This window comes from Triticum aestivum, chromosome 6D (genome assembly GCF_018294505.1).
Source record: "Triticum aestivum cultivar Chinese Spring chromosome 6D, IWGSC CS RefSeq v2.1, whole genome shotgun sequence".
In the NCBI taxonomy this organism is placed as follows: domain Eukaryota; kingdom Viridiplantae; phylum Streptophyta; class Magnoliopsida; order Poales; family Poaceae; genus Triticum; species Triticum aestivum.
The window spans coordinates 121,852,320-121,867,134 of NC_057811.1; positions in this window are offsets into that span (position 1 = coordinate 121,852,320).

Below are 14,815 nucleotides of genomic sequence, written 5' to 3' on the forward strand. Positions count from 1 at the left end.
GACCCCATGGAGGGCTGGTTGAATAGTAGCCGGTGGAGGGCTGGATGAACAGTAGCCCGTGGAGGGGTGGTTGAACAGGAGCCCGTGGAGAGGGCTGGTTGAACAGTAGCCGGTGGAGGAGCAGTGGAGGCTGGATGAACAGGAGCCCGTGGATGAACAGTCGCAGGTGGAGGCTGGAGGAGGTCGACGGTGGAGATGAACAGTAGCCCGTGGAGTCCCGTTTTGCGGTACGCCACACACCTCCCGATGAATAGGACCCCCATTTCGACCATAGCGCTCCAACACAAGTCCGTTTCCTCTGTTTTGCGGTACGCCACACCCCTCCCGATCAAGAGGACCCCGTTTCGACCGTAGGAGGTCCAAGAGAAGTCTGTTTCCTCCGTTTTGCGGTACGCCAAACGCCTCTCGATGAACAGGATCCCGTTTCGACCGTGGCCGGTCGAACACAAGGCCGTTTCCTCCGTTCTGCGGTACGCCAGGCCTCGTTTCCATCGCCTGTTCCGTCCAAGCCGGTTGGCTACCGATGAACACGATGATGCAGTTTCTCTGTTCCATCCCAGCCATGTACACGAGCCCTGGCCATACATATGCGCGAGTAGGCGTTCGATACCCCACCCGTATGTACGTACGTGGTTGTATTTACTTTCTTGCACCCTGGTGATACGTCTCCAACGTATCTATAATTTTTTATTATTCCATGCTATATTATATTCTGTTTTGGATGTTTAATGGGCTTTATTATACAGTTTTATATTATTTTTGGGACTAACCTATTAACCGGAGGCCCAGCCCAACTTGCTGTTTTTTTGCCTATTTCAGTGTTTCGCAGAAAAAGAATATCAAACGGAGTCCAAACGGAATGAAACCTTCGGGAACGTGATTTTCGGAACGAACGTGATCCAGAGGACTTGGAGTCCACCTCAAGAAAGCAACCAGGAGAGCACGAGGCAGGGGGCGCGCCTACCCCCCTGGGCGCGCCCTCCACCCTCGTGGGGCCCATGTTGCTCCACCGACATACTTCTTCCTCCTATATATACCTACGTACCCCCAAACCAACAGAGGCATCCACGAAAACCTAATTCCACCGCCGCAACCTTCTGTACCCGTGAGATCCCTTCTTGGGGCCTTTTCCGGCGTCCTGCCGGAGGGGGCATTGCACGGAGGGCTTCTACATCAACACCATAGCCTCTCCGATGATGTGTGAGTAGTTTACCTCAGACCTTCGGGTCCATAGTTATTAGCTAGATGGCTTCTTCTCTCTCTTTGGATCTCAATACAAAGTTCTCCACGATTCTCGTGGAGATCTATTCGATGTAATCTTCTTTTGCGGTGTGTTTGTTGAGACCGATGAATTGTGGGTTTATGATCAAGTTTATCTATGAACAATATTTGAATCTTCTCTGAATTCTTTTATGTATGATTGGTTATCTTTGCAAGTCTCTTCGAATTATCAGTTTGGTTTGGCCTACTAGATTGATCTTTCTTGCAATGGGAGAAGTGCTTAGCTTTGGGTTCAATCTTGCGGTGTCCTTTCCCAGTGACAGCAGGGGCAGCAAGGCACGTATTGTATTGTTGCCATCGAGGATAACAAGATGGGGTTTATATCATATTGCATGAGTTTATCCCTCTACATCATGTCATCTTGCTTAAAGCGTTACTCCGTTCTTATGAACTTAATACTCTAGATGCATGCTGGATAGCGGTCGATGTGTGGAGTAATAGTAGTAGATGCAGGCAGGAGTCGGTCTACTTGTCGCGGACGTGATGCCTATATACATGATCATACCTAGATATTCTCATAACTATGCTCAATTCTATCAATTGCTCAACAGTAATTTGTTCACCCACCGTAATACTTATGCTCTTGAGAGAAGCCATTGGTGAAACCTATGGCCCCCGGGTCTATTTTCCATCATATTAATCTTCCAACACTTAGCTATTTTTATTGCCTTTTATTTTACTTTGCATCTTTATCATAAAAATACCAAAAATATTATCTTATCATATCTATCAGATCTCACTATCGTAAGTGACCGTTGAGGGATTGACAACCCATTTATCGCGTTGGTTGCGAGGTTCTTATTTGTTTGTGTAGGTGTGAGGGACTCGTGCGTGATCTCCTACTGGATTGATACCTTGGTTCTCAAAAACCGAGGGAAATACTTACGCTACTCTACTGCATCACCCTTTCCTCTTCAAGGGGAAACCAACGCAGTGCTCAAGAGGTAGCACCTGGCTGTACGTACGTGTACATGCTACGTGCGCGCCTCTACTACAACACATGGGCGCCTATACTACGACATGTGCCCTTCCTTACACGGCCACGGTTCATCGCTGCAGCCTGCAGACAGACCGATCGTATGTACGTACACATTCGCGACCAGAATGACAATGCTACGTACACTTCGACCAGATGGGTCCCGACTGTCAGGCACTTCCTTGCGTGCGAAGATGTAGCTGGTGGGTCCCAGCAGTCAGGGGCGAATCATTTTTTTGCCCGTAATATGGACACACTTCCTTGCGTGCGAAGATGTAGCTGGTGGGTCCCAGCAGTCAGGGGGGAAACATTTTTTTCGCGAAATACGGTGGCCTGTCCGGTGGGTCCCAGCTGTCAGGTGGAGGAATCATTATTTTCCACGTAATAAGGAGGCATTTCCTTGTGTGCGACCGTGGACCCAGCTGTCAGCCTCTCCACGTACAGTCCACTTCCAATGGATGTCATTCGTTGACCACATTGACCACGTCATGCCGAGAGCACGAGGGCAGTGGACGACGGCGAGGCCTAGGAAGGGGACAACACGGAGCCGGGGAAGACGCGGCACTGGATGCCCACGCGGAGAGGAGTACGAGGGTTCACTGGTTCGGCTGCGGTGTGAGGCTGCCGTCGCCGCAGAATAACAGGGGGTGTGGGTGAGTAGAGGAATGGCCTGGCCAGCGGTGGGAGTAGTCGGGGTGGTGAGGCCTCCGCGGCAGCACAGCTGGCCACGGGAGGCAGGAGCACGCGGCACGACCGGCGCTGGTTTGGGCGGCTGGAGCAAGAAGACCAGAGGTTGAAGAAGCACTACGGCCGTTGGATGGACATCGTACGGTCACTGGAGCTAGAATCGTTCATATTGACTAAGTTGACAAAGCCCTCCGTCCCCGTCAACTTAGTAGGCTCACAAGTCAGCCTCCCACTATGGCGGGTCCCAGCTAGTGGGGGGAGTATTCAATTTTTTTTGCGTAATAAGGAGGCACTTCCTTGCGTGCGAAGATATAGCTGGTGGGTCCGAGCTGTCAGCGAGGGGAACACTTTTTTCGTGAAATATAGAGGCCCTTTCGGTGGGTCCCAACTGTCAGGTAGAGGAATCATTATTTTGCGCGTAATAAGGAGGCATTTCCTTGCGTGCGGCCGTGGACCCAGCTGTCAGCCTCTCCACGTACATTCCACTTCCGATGGATGTCGTTCGTTGACCACGCCGCACCGAGAGCACCAGGGCGGTGGACGACGGCGAGGCCTAGGAAGGGAATGACATGGAGCCAGGGAAGACTCGACAGTTGTTTCCCATGTGGAGGGGAGTACGAGGGTTTACTGGTTCATCTGCCATCGCTGGAGAATAACAACAGGTGTGGGTGAGTAGAGGGATGGCCAGGCTAGCGATGGGAGTAGGGTGGGGCGGTGAGGCCTGCGCGGCAGCACAGCCGACCATGGGAGGAGGGAGTAGTGAGGGAGTCCTGGATTAAGGGGTCCTTGGGTGTCCGGGCTGTGTGATGTGGGCTGGACTAATGGGCCGTCAAGATACAAGGTGGAAGGCCTCCCCCCCGTGTCTGGACGGGACTCTGCTTTGCGTGGATGGCAAGCTTGGCGTCCGGATGTATAGTTTCCTTCCTCTGTAAACCGACTTAGTACAACCCTAGGCCCCTCCGGTGTGTATATAAACATGAGGGTTTAGTCCGTAGAGGCTATCAGAATTCATACAGGCTAAACATCTAGGGTTTAGCCATTACGATCTCGAGGTAGATCAACTCCTGTAACCTCTATACTCATCAAAGTCAATCAAGCAGGACGTAGGGTTTTACCTCCATTAAGAGGGCCCGAACCTGGGTAAAACATCATGTCCCCTTGGTCTCCTGTTACCTTCGATCCTCAGACGCACAGTTCGGGACCCCCTACCCGAGATTGGCCGGTTTTGACACCGACATTGGTGCTTTCATTGGGAGTTCCACCGTGTCATCAGCAAAAGGTTCTATGGCTCGTTTAATCATCACCAACGATGCTGTTTCTGGGGAAACCTTCCCCCGGTCAATTTTTCGTGTTTGGCGGCTTCGCATTGCGTGCCAATTCAGTTGGCCACCTTGAACAGATCGACAACTATGCCTCGGGTCATCAGATCAGATTTGGGAGCTTGAGTTACATTTCCGATGTCCGAGGAGACTTGATCCCGCTCCATATCTCCAAGAAGGGAACCCATCAGGCCCATCATCAGGCTCCACTCAAAGACCAACTATCAGCCCTGCTCTGGCTGTAGATCCCAAGAAGATCACCTCGTCCGAGGATGGGAATTTAGAACCCACCGGACTCTCTCGTACCACAGAGCTATTCCTCGAAGACCTAGAGGCAACTATGTCTTCGGCGAGCCTGGGATCAAGCAGGACTCTCCTTGTCATCGGAGAGCCGAACTCTCCTCTGATGTCGACCCCGGACTCTCAAGGTCTACGTCTAGCGAGTACAGCCTGGTAGAACCTGCCATGCCCAGCCCCGCAGGCCCTCGACTCCCCGTCCGGCCTTTGCCCCTAAGCGAGGCATTGGACTTGATGCGATCCCTCGCCATCACAGAAGTATCACTTCCGAACCACGACCAGTCTGAACTAGGGGCTGAGCGCTGGGAATTTTGCGTCCCACCCACCACCCACTTAGTAGCCACTGTCAAAGACTTAACCGACATGCTAGATTACGCCTCCGAAGACATCGACGGAATGGACGACCACTACTGCAGGATGCTGCTAACGCGACACTACGATCAGAGACCCTTCGATGAAACTGTGGGCGATGCAATAATCGCAAACGGTGGTGTAAAAAACCCGTCAAAAAAGGTGCAAAACGTTTGTGATGACGGATGCATCAAACATGGTCCGGATTTTAGTTGCGTGTGCGATGCATGGCATACGGTTCAGTTCAATTAACTGTTTGCGATGAGGAGGAACAAAAGAAACGGGCATCCATACGAAGGTGTGTGCGATATACAGCATACGGTTCACTCGGATGAACTGTTTGTGATTAGGCAACACAAAAGAAATGGGCAGCCATATGAAGGTGTGTGTGATGTACAGCATACGGTTCACTCGGATGAACTGTTTGTGATTAGGCAACACAAAAGAAACGGTCAGCCAGATCAAGGTGTGTGCGATATACGGCATGCGGTTCACTCGGCCTTGTCGTCAGTGTCTGACCTCTGTGGCAATTGTTCGCTCCCCACTAGCCTCTTCTTGTACCGTGGCAACCGTCCACCGCCTCTTCACCTTTCCCTCTCGATTTGGAACTGCTGTCGCACGCTCTTCCTCCCTCCATTTGCCTCCACCCTTCCTTCTGCCATTGTTCGATCATCTTCTCCATGGAGGGAACAGGCCGGAAATGACCCCGTTATTCTTGCCCCGATCTGAAAGATGACGTGGTGGAGGAATCATTGATCGGTGCGACGTCATCACCTCGGCTAGCATGGCAGATTCGTTCAAGACCATTCTTGACTCAACTAATAACATCATTACAAGGAACCCAAGGGTCCAGGAGCGGTTTGATCTCCCCTATCTTCTTCGCCGTGACCTGATGACCCACAAGTGTAGGGGATCTATCGTAGTCCTTTCGATAAGTAAGAGTGTCGAACCCAACGAGGAGCAGAAGGAAATGACAAGCGGTTTTCAGTAAGGTATTCTCTGCAAGCACTAAAATTATCGGTAACAGATAGTTTTGTGATAAGGTAATTGGTAACGAGCAACAAGTAACAAAAGTAAATAAGGTGCAACAAGGTGGCCCAATCCTTTTTGTAGCAAAGGACAAGCCTGGACAATTTCTTATATAGAGGAAAATGCTCCTGAGGACACATGGGAATTATCGTCAAGCTAGTTTTCATCACGCTCATATGATTCGCGTCGGTACTTTGATAATTTGATATGTGGGTGGACCGGTGCTTGGGTGCTGCCCTTACTTGGACAAGCATCCCACTTATGATTAACTCCTAATGCAAGCATCCGCAACTACAAAAGAAGTATTAAGGTAAACCTAACCATAGCATGAAACATATGGATCCAAATCAGCCCCTTACGAAGCAACGCATAAACTGGGGTTTAAGCTTCTTTCACTCTAGCAACCCATCATCTACTTATTACTTCCCAATGCCTTCCTCTAGGCCCAAATAATGGTGAAGTGTCATGTAGTCGACGTTCACATAACACCACTAGAGGAGAGACAACATACATCTCATCAAAATATCGAACGAATACCAAATTCACATGACTACTAATAGCAAGACTTCTCCCATGTCCTCAGGAACAAACGTAACTACTCACAAATCGTATTCATGTTCATAATCAGAGGGGTATTAATATGCATTAAGGATTTGAACATATAATCTTCCACCAAGTAAAACAACAAGCATCAACTACAAGGAGTAATCAACACTACTAGCAACCTACAGGTACCAATCTCAGGCTATGAGACAAAGATTGGATACAAGAGATGAACTGGGGTTTGAGAGGAGATGGTGCTGGTGAAGATGTTGATGAAGATTGACCCCCTCCCGATGAGAGGATCGTTGGTGATGACGATGGTGATGATTTCCCCCTCCCGGAGGGAAGTTTCCCCGGCAGAACAGCTCCGCCGGAGCCCTAGATTGGTTCTGCCTCGTGGCGGCGGAGTTTCGTCCCGCAAGCTTTCTTATGAATTTTTCTCGGACGAAAGACTTCATATAGAAGAAGATGGGTACCGGGAGGCCACCAGGGGGCCCACGAGGCAGGGGGCATGCCCAGGGGGGTAGGGCGCGCCCCCCTCCCTCGTGGCCAGGGTGTGGGCCCCCTCTGATATTTTCTTCGCTCAGTATTTTTTATAATTCCCAAAAATAACTTCCGTGGAGTTTCAGGACTTTTGGAGTTGCGCAGAATAGGTCTCTAATATTTGCTCCTTATCCAGCCCAGAATTCCAGCTGCCGGCATTCTCCCTCTTCATGTAAACCTTGTAAAATAAGAGAGAAAAGGCATAAGTATTGTGACATAATGTGTAATAACAGTCCATAATGCGATAAATATCAATATCAAAGCATGATGCAAAATGGACGTATCAACTCCCCCAAGCTTAGACCTCGCTCGTCCTCAAGCGAAAGCTGAAATCGAAAAATATGTCCACATGTTTAGAGATAGAGGTGTCGATAAAATAAAATACGGACATGAGGGCATCATGATCATTCTTATAACAGCAACATATATGAATATTGTCATATGAATTCTTATGATAAAGTAACAATCTATTCACAATGTCAAGTATGAATCAGAAACTTTATTGAGAACTAACAAACTATAATCTCAGTCATTGAGGCAATTGCAATTTATCATAACATCGGAAAGAGTCTATGTAAGAGCTTTTCAGCAAGTCCACATACTCAACTATCATTTAGTCTTTCACAATTGCTAACACTCACGCAATACTTATGGTTATGGAGTTTTAATCGGACACAGAGAAAGATAGGGGCTTATAGTTTCGCCTCCCAACCTTTTACCTCAAGGATAATGTCAACAATAATAGCTCATGCTAACTTACATCCAATTGGATATATATATATCAGGATCGTTCCAACACAATGTGCTTGCCAAAGGATAAAATGTAAAAAGGAAAGGTGAAGATCACCATGACTCTTGCATAAGGTAGAAGATAAAAGTAAAAGATAGGCCCTTCGCACAGGGAAGCAGAGGTTGTCATGTGCTTAAGGGTTGGATGCACAAAATCTTAATGCGAAAGAACGTCACTTTATATTGCCACTCTTGATATAGACCTTTATTATGCAGTCCGTCGCTTTTATTACTTCTACATCACAAGATCGTATAAAGCTTATTTTCTCCCTCACTAATAAATCATACATATTTAGAGAGCAATTTTTATTGCTTACAACAATGACAACTTACTTGAAGGATCTTACTCAATCCATAGGTAGATATGGTGGACTCTCATGGCAAAACTGGGTTTAAGGGAATTTGGAAGCACAAGTAGTATCTCTACTTGGTGTAAAGAATTGGCTAGCATGAGGGGGAAAGGCATGCTCAACATGTTGGATAATCCATGACAATATACTTTATTTCAGATATAAGAAAACATAACCCATTACGCTATCTTCCTTGTCCAACATCAACTCTTTAGCATGTCATATTTTAATGAGTGCTCACAATCATAAAAGATGTCCAAGATAGTATATTTATATGTGAAGCCTCTCTTTCTTTATTACTTCCTATTAATTGCAACGATGACCAAACCATGTTTGTCAACTCTCAACAACTTTTAATCATCATACTCTTTATATGTGAAGTCATTATTCTCCATAAGATAAATATGAGCTCTTTATTTCTTTTTACTCTTTCTTTTTCTTATTATTCACCCAAGATCATAGCAAGATAATCAAGCCCTTGACTCAACACTAATCTTTATTGTATAACTCATGGACTCAATTACATAGAAGGATCATAAAGCAAAACTTAAAACTAGATCACACAAAAACTTTATTCTACTAGATCAAGATATTACCAAAAGGATCGAACTAAGAAAAACAGTAAAGATAGGAGTGTGATGGTGATACGATACCGGGGCAACTCCCCCAAGTTTGGCAGTTGCCAAGGGGAGTGCCCATACCCATGTGATTATGTCTCCATCTTTGGAGACGGAGAAGATGGTGGTGATGGTGGATAGTCGCACATCGAGCGTAAGAGATCTTCCAACTTGCGAATGATGCCCTTGAGTGCGACGATATGCTCCTTCAACAAAATATTTTCACTTGTGAGATACTTGTTTTGTATACGAGCTAACTCAATCATCTTGAAAGCTTCAATCTTAGTCGGGGTGAAGAGAGGTGGAAGGATGTCTTCTGCTGCAGGAGCTTGCTCCTCCATGGCCTTCTTAGTCCCATCATCCTTGTTGATCTCCCCGGGTTCCTCTCTCTTCAGCTCTATCTTCATTAGCCAAGCATTGTTGTCGCCATTGTTGGAGGAGGGGGACGACATGATGCTTGGCCTTGACAAATCTGGCAGAAAACAACCCGAAACAAAGACAGAGGATATTTGCATGATACGGTGATCAAAACCCTTGGGAGATTATATAAAGAATTTTTACCGACCGAAAGAAGTATCGTGCAATAAAACGGAGTCCGGAGAGCGCACGGGGTGCCCACGAGGTAGGGGGGCGCGCCCAGGGGGGTAGGGCGCGCCTCCCACCCTCGTGGAAGCCCCGTGTCCTTCCCAGACTGCTTCTTATTTTCCTATTTTTCTTAAATATTCCAAAACAGATAAAAATTGCCATTAGAACTGTTTTGGAGTCGGTTTACTTACCGTACCACTTACCTATTCCTTTTCGGAGTCTGAAACGTTCCGGAAAGTGTCCCTTATATATTCCTCCGGGGTTACGGTTTCGATAATATTGGTTTCAACATTTATGGGATTACCTGAGATATAATGTTTGATTCTTTGACCATTCACCACCTTCGGATTCGTGCCTTCGAAGTTGTTGATTTTTATGGCACCGGAACGATAGACTTCCTCGATAACGTAAGGGCCTTCCCATTTAGAGAGAAGTTTTCCTGCAAAAAATCTTAAACGAGAGTTGAATAGCAACACATAATCACCTACATTAAACTCACGCTTTTGTATCCTTTTGTCATGCCATCTTTTAACTTTTTCTTTAAACAGCTTGGCATTTTCATAAGCCTGGGTTCTCCATTCATCAAGTGAGCTAATATCAAATAGCCTCTTCTCACCGGCATGTTTGAAATCATAATTGAGCTCTTTAATAGCCCAATATGCCTTATGTTCAAGTTCGAGAGGTAAGTGACATGCTTTTCCATAAACCATTTTATATGGAGACATACCCATAGGATTTTTGTATGCAGTTCTATAAGCCCATAATGCATCATCAAGTTTCTTAGACCAATTCTTTCTAGATCTATTAACAGTCTTTTGCAAAATTAATTTGAGCTCTCTGTTACTCAATTCTACTTGACCACTAGACTATGGATGGTATGGAGATGCAATTCTATGATTAACGTCATACTTAGCAAGCATTTTACGGAAAGCACCATGAATAAAGTGTGAACCACCATTAGTCATTAAGTATCTAGGGACTCCAAACCTCGGAAAAATAACTTCTTTAAGCATCTTAATGGAGGTGTTATGATCAGCACTACTAGTTGGAATAGCTTCTACCCACTTAGTAACGTAATCAACAGCAACTAAAATATGTGTATATCCATTAGAGGTAGGAAACGGTCCCATATAATCAAAGCCCCAAATATCAAATGGTTCAATAAGAAGTGAATAATTCATAGGCATTTCTTGGCGTCTACTAATATTACCAATTCTTTGACATTCATCACAAGATAAGACAAACTTACGAGCATCCTTGAAGAGAGTAGGCCAATAAAAACCAGATTGCAATACCTTATGTGCAGTTCTATCTCCAGCGTGGTGTCCTCCATAAGCCTCGGAGTGACACTTGAGTAGGATCTATTAATGTTCATGCTCAGGTACACAACGTCTAATAACACCATCTACTCCTTCTTAATAAAGATGTGGGTCATCCCAGAAGTAATGTCTTAAATCATAGAAGAACTTTTTCTTTTGCTGGTATGTGAAACTAGGTGGTATAAATTTAGCAGCAATATAATTAGCATAATCAGCATACCATGGAGCAGTACGAGAAGCATTTATGACAGCTAATTGTTCATCAGGAAAGCTATCATCAATAGGTAGTGGGTCATCAAGAACGTTCTCTAACCTAGACAAGTTGTCTGCAACGGGGTTCTCAGCTCCCTTTCTATCAATAATATGCAAATCAAATTCTTGTAGCAAGAGAACCCATCTAATAAGTCTAGGTTTAGCATCTTTCTTTTCCATAAGATATTTAATAGCAGCATGATCAGTGTGAATCGTTACTTTAGAATCAACAATGTAAGGTCTGAACTTATCACATGCAAATACAACTGCTAAAAATTCTTTTTCAGTAGTGGCATAGTTTCTTGGGGCATTGTCTAGAGTTTTACTTGCATATTGGATAACATTTAACTTCTTATCAACTCTTTGCCCTAAAACAGCACCTACAGCATAATTGCTAGCATCACACATAATTTCAAAGGGTAAATTCCAATCAGGTGGCTGAACGATAGGTGCAGAAATCAAAGCTTTCTTAAGTATTTCAAATGCTTCTACACAATCATCATCAAAGACAAAGGATATATCTTTTTGTAATAGATTAGTCAGGGGCCGATAAATTTTTGAGAAGTCCTTAATGAACCTCCTATAAAAACCAGCATGACCAAGGAAACTTCTTATACCTTTGATGTCCTTGGGACACGGCATCTTCTCAATAGCATCGACTTTAGCTTTGTCAACTTCAATACCTCTTTCAGAAATTTTATGCCCCAAGACAATGCCCTCATTAACCACAAAGTGGCACTTCTCCCAGTTCAAGACAAGATTAGTTTCCTCACATCTCTGCAAAACTCGATCAAGGTTGCTCAAGCAATCATCAAAAGAGGATCCATAAACGGAGAAATCATCCATGAAAACCTCACAAATCTTTTCACAAAAGTCAGAGAATATAGCCATCATGCATCTTTGAAAGGTAGCAGGTGCATTACATAAACCAAAAGGCATACGTCTATAGGTAAAAGTATCGAAAGGGCAAGTAAAAGTGGTCTTTGATTGATCATCAGCTGACACAGGTATTTGAGAGAAACCAGAGTAACCATCTAGAAAGCAAAACTGTGTATGTTTGGATAATCTTTCTAGCATTTGATCAATAAAAGGTAAGGGGTAATGATCCTTTTTAGTAGCTTTATTTAATTTACAGAAATCAATTACCATCCTATAACCTGTAATAATTCTTTATAGGATCAATTCATCTTTATCATTAGGAACGACATTAATACCTCCCTTCTTAGGGACACAATGGACATGACTTACCCACTGACTATCAGCAACGGGATAAATAATACCTGCCTCAAGGAGCTTTAATATTTCCTTTCTTACCACTTCTTTCATCTTAGGATTCAACCATCGTTGGTGATCAATAACTGGTTTGGCATCTTTCTCCAAATTTATTTTATGTTGGCATAGAGTGGGACTAATGCCCTTAAGATCATCAAGAGTATATCCAATAGCAGCACGGTGCTTCTTCAGAGTTTTCAATAATCTCTCTTCTTCATGCTCTGAAAGGTTAGCACTAATAATAACAGGATATATCTTCTTTTCATCAAGATAAGCATATTTGAGAGTATCAGGTAATGGTTTAAGCTCAAACACGGGATCGCCCTTAGGTGGAGGGGGATCCCCTAGGATTTCGACAGGTAAGTTGTGTTTCAGAATAGGTCCCTGTTTAAAGAATACTTCATCTAATTCCCTTCTTTCATTCATAAACATATCATTTTCATGGTCAGGCAAATATTGTTCTAATGGATCATTAGGAGGCACGACAATAGAAGCAAGACCAATAATTTCATCCTTACTAGGCAATTCCTTATCACGAGGTTGTCTACGAAATTTAGAGAAATTAAACTCATGAGACATATCATCCAAACCAATAGTAACAATATCCTTTTCGCAGTCTATCTTAGCATTAACAGTATTCAAGAAGGGTCTACCGAATATAATAGGGCAAAAGCTATCTTGTGGAGAACCAAGAACAAGAAAATCAGCAGGATATTTAACTTTCCCACACAAGACTTCAACATCTCTAACAATCCCAATTGGTGAAATAGTATCTCTATTGGCAAGCTTAATAGTGACATCAATTTCTTCTAACTCAGTGGGTGCAATATCATGCATAATTTCTTTGTATAAGGAAATAGGTAATGCACTAGCACTAGCACCCATATCACATAAGCCATGATAACAATGATCTCCTATTTTAACAGAAATAACAGGCATGCCTACAACAGGTCTATGTTTATCTTTAGCACTAGGCTTAGCAATTCTAGCAGTTTCATCATAGAAGTAAATAACATGCCCATCAATATCATCAGCCAATAGATCTTTAACCATAGCAATATTAGGTTCAACTTTAATTTGCTCAGGGGGTGTATAAGTTCTAGTATTACTCTTATGAACTACAGTTGAAGCTTTAGCATGATCCTTTATTCTAACAGGGAAAGGTGGTTTCTCAACATAAGTAGTAGGAGCAATAGGATAATTATAAGTGATAGTCTTTTCTTCAACTTTAATAGGTTCAACTACTTTTACTTCTATGGGAGGATGATATTTAAACCACTTCTCCTTAGGGAGATCAACATGAGTAGCTAATGATTCACAGAAAGAAGCTACTATCTCAGAGTCAAGTCCATATTTAGTGCTAAACTTACGGAAAACATCGGTATCCATAGAAGATTTAACACAATCAAACTTAGGTGTTATACCTGACTCCTTACCTTCCTCGAGATCCCAATCTTCAGAGTTGCGTTTAATTCTTTCCAATAAATCTCATTTGAATTCAATAGTCTTCATCATAAAAGAGCCAGAACAAGAAGTATCGAGCATGGTGCAATTGTTGTCAGAAAGCCAAGCATAAAATTTTTGAATAATCATTTCTCTCGAGAGCTCATGATTGGGGCATGAATATAACATTGACTTAAGCCTCCCCCAAGCTTGAGCGATGCTTTCTCCTTCGCGAGGCCAAAAATTATATATATAATTACGATCACGATGAACAAGATGCATAGGATAAAACTTCTGATGAAATTCCAATTTCAATCGTTTGTAGTCCCATGATCCCATATCATCACATAGCCTATACCATGTCAATGCATCTCCCTTCAAAGATAAAGGGAAGACCTTCTTCTTGATAACATCATCGGGCATACCCGCAAGCTTAAATAATCCACAAACTTCATCCACATAGATTAAGTGTAAATCGAGATGTGATAACCCACAAGTATAGGGGATCGCAACAGTTTTCGAGGGTAGAGTATTCAACCCAAATTTATTGATTCGACACAAGGGGAGCCAAAGAATATTCTCAAGTATTAGCAGCTGAGTTGTCAATTCAACCACACCTGGAAACTTAATATCTGCAGCAAAGTATTTAGTAGCAAAGTAATATGATAGTAGTGGTAACAGTGGCAAAAGTAATATTTTTGGGTTTTGTAGTGATTGTAACAATAGCAACGGAAAAGTAAATAAGCGAAGAACAATATAGGAAAAGCTCATAGGCATTGGATCGGCGATGGATAATTACGTCGGATGCGGTTCATCATGTAACAGTTATAACCTAGGGTGATACAGAACTAGCTCCAATTCATTAATGTAATGTAGGCATGTATTCCGAATATAGTCATACATGCTTATGGAAAAGAACTTACATGACATCTTTTGTCCTACCCTCCCGTGGCAGCGGGGTCCTATTGGAAACTAAGGGATATTAAGGCCTCCTTTTAATAGAGTACCGGAACAAAGCATTAACACATAGTGAATACATGAACTCCTCAAACTACGGTCATCACCGAGAGTGGTCCCGATTATTGTCACTTCGGGGTTGTCGGATCATAACACATAATAGGTGACTATTGACTTGCAAGATAGGATCAAGAACTCACATATA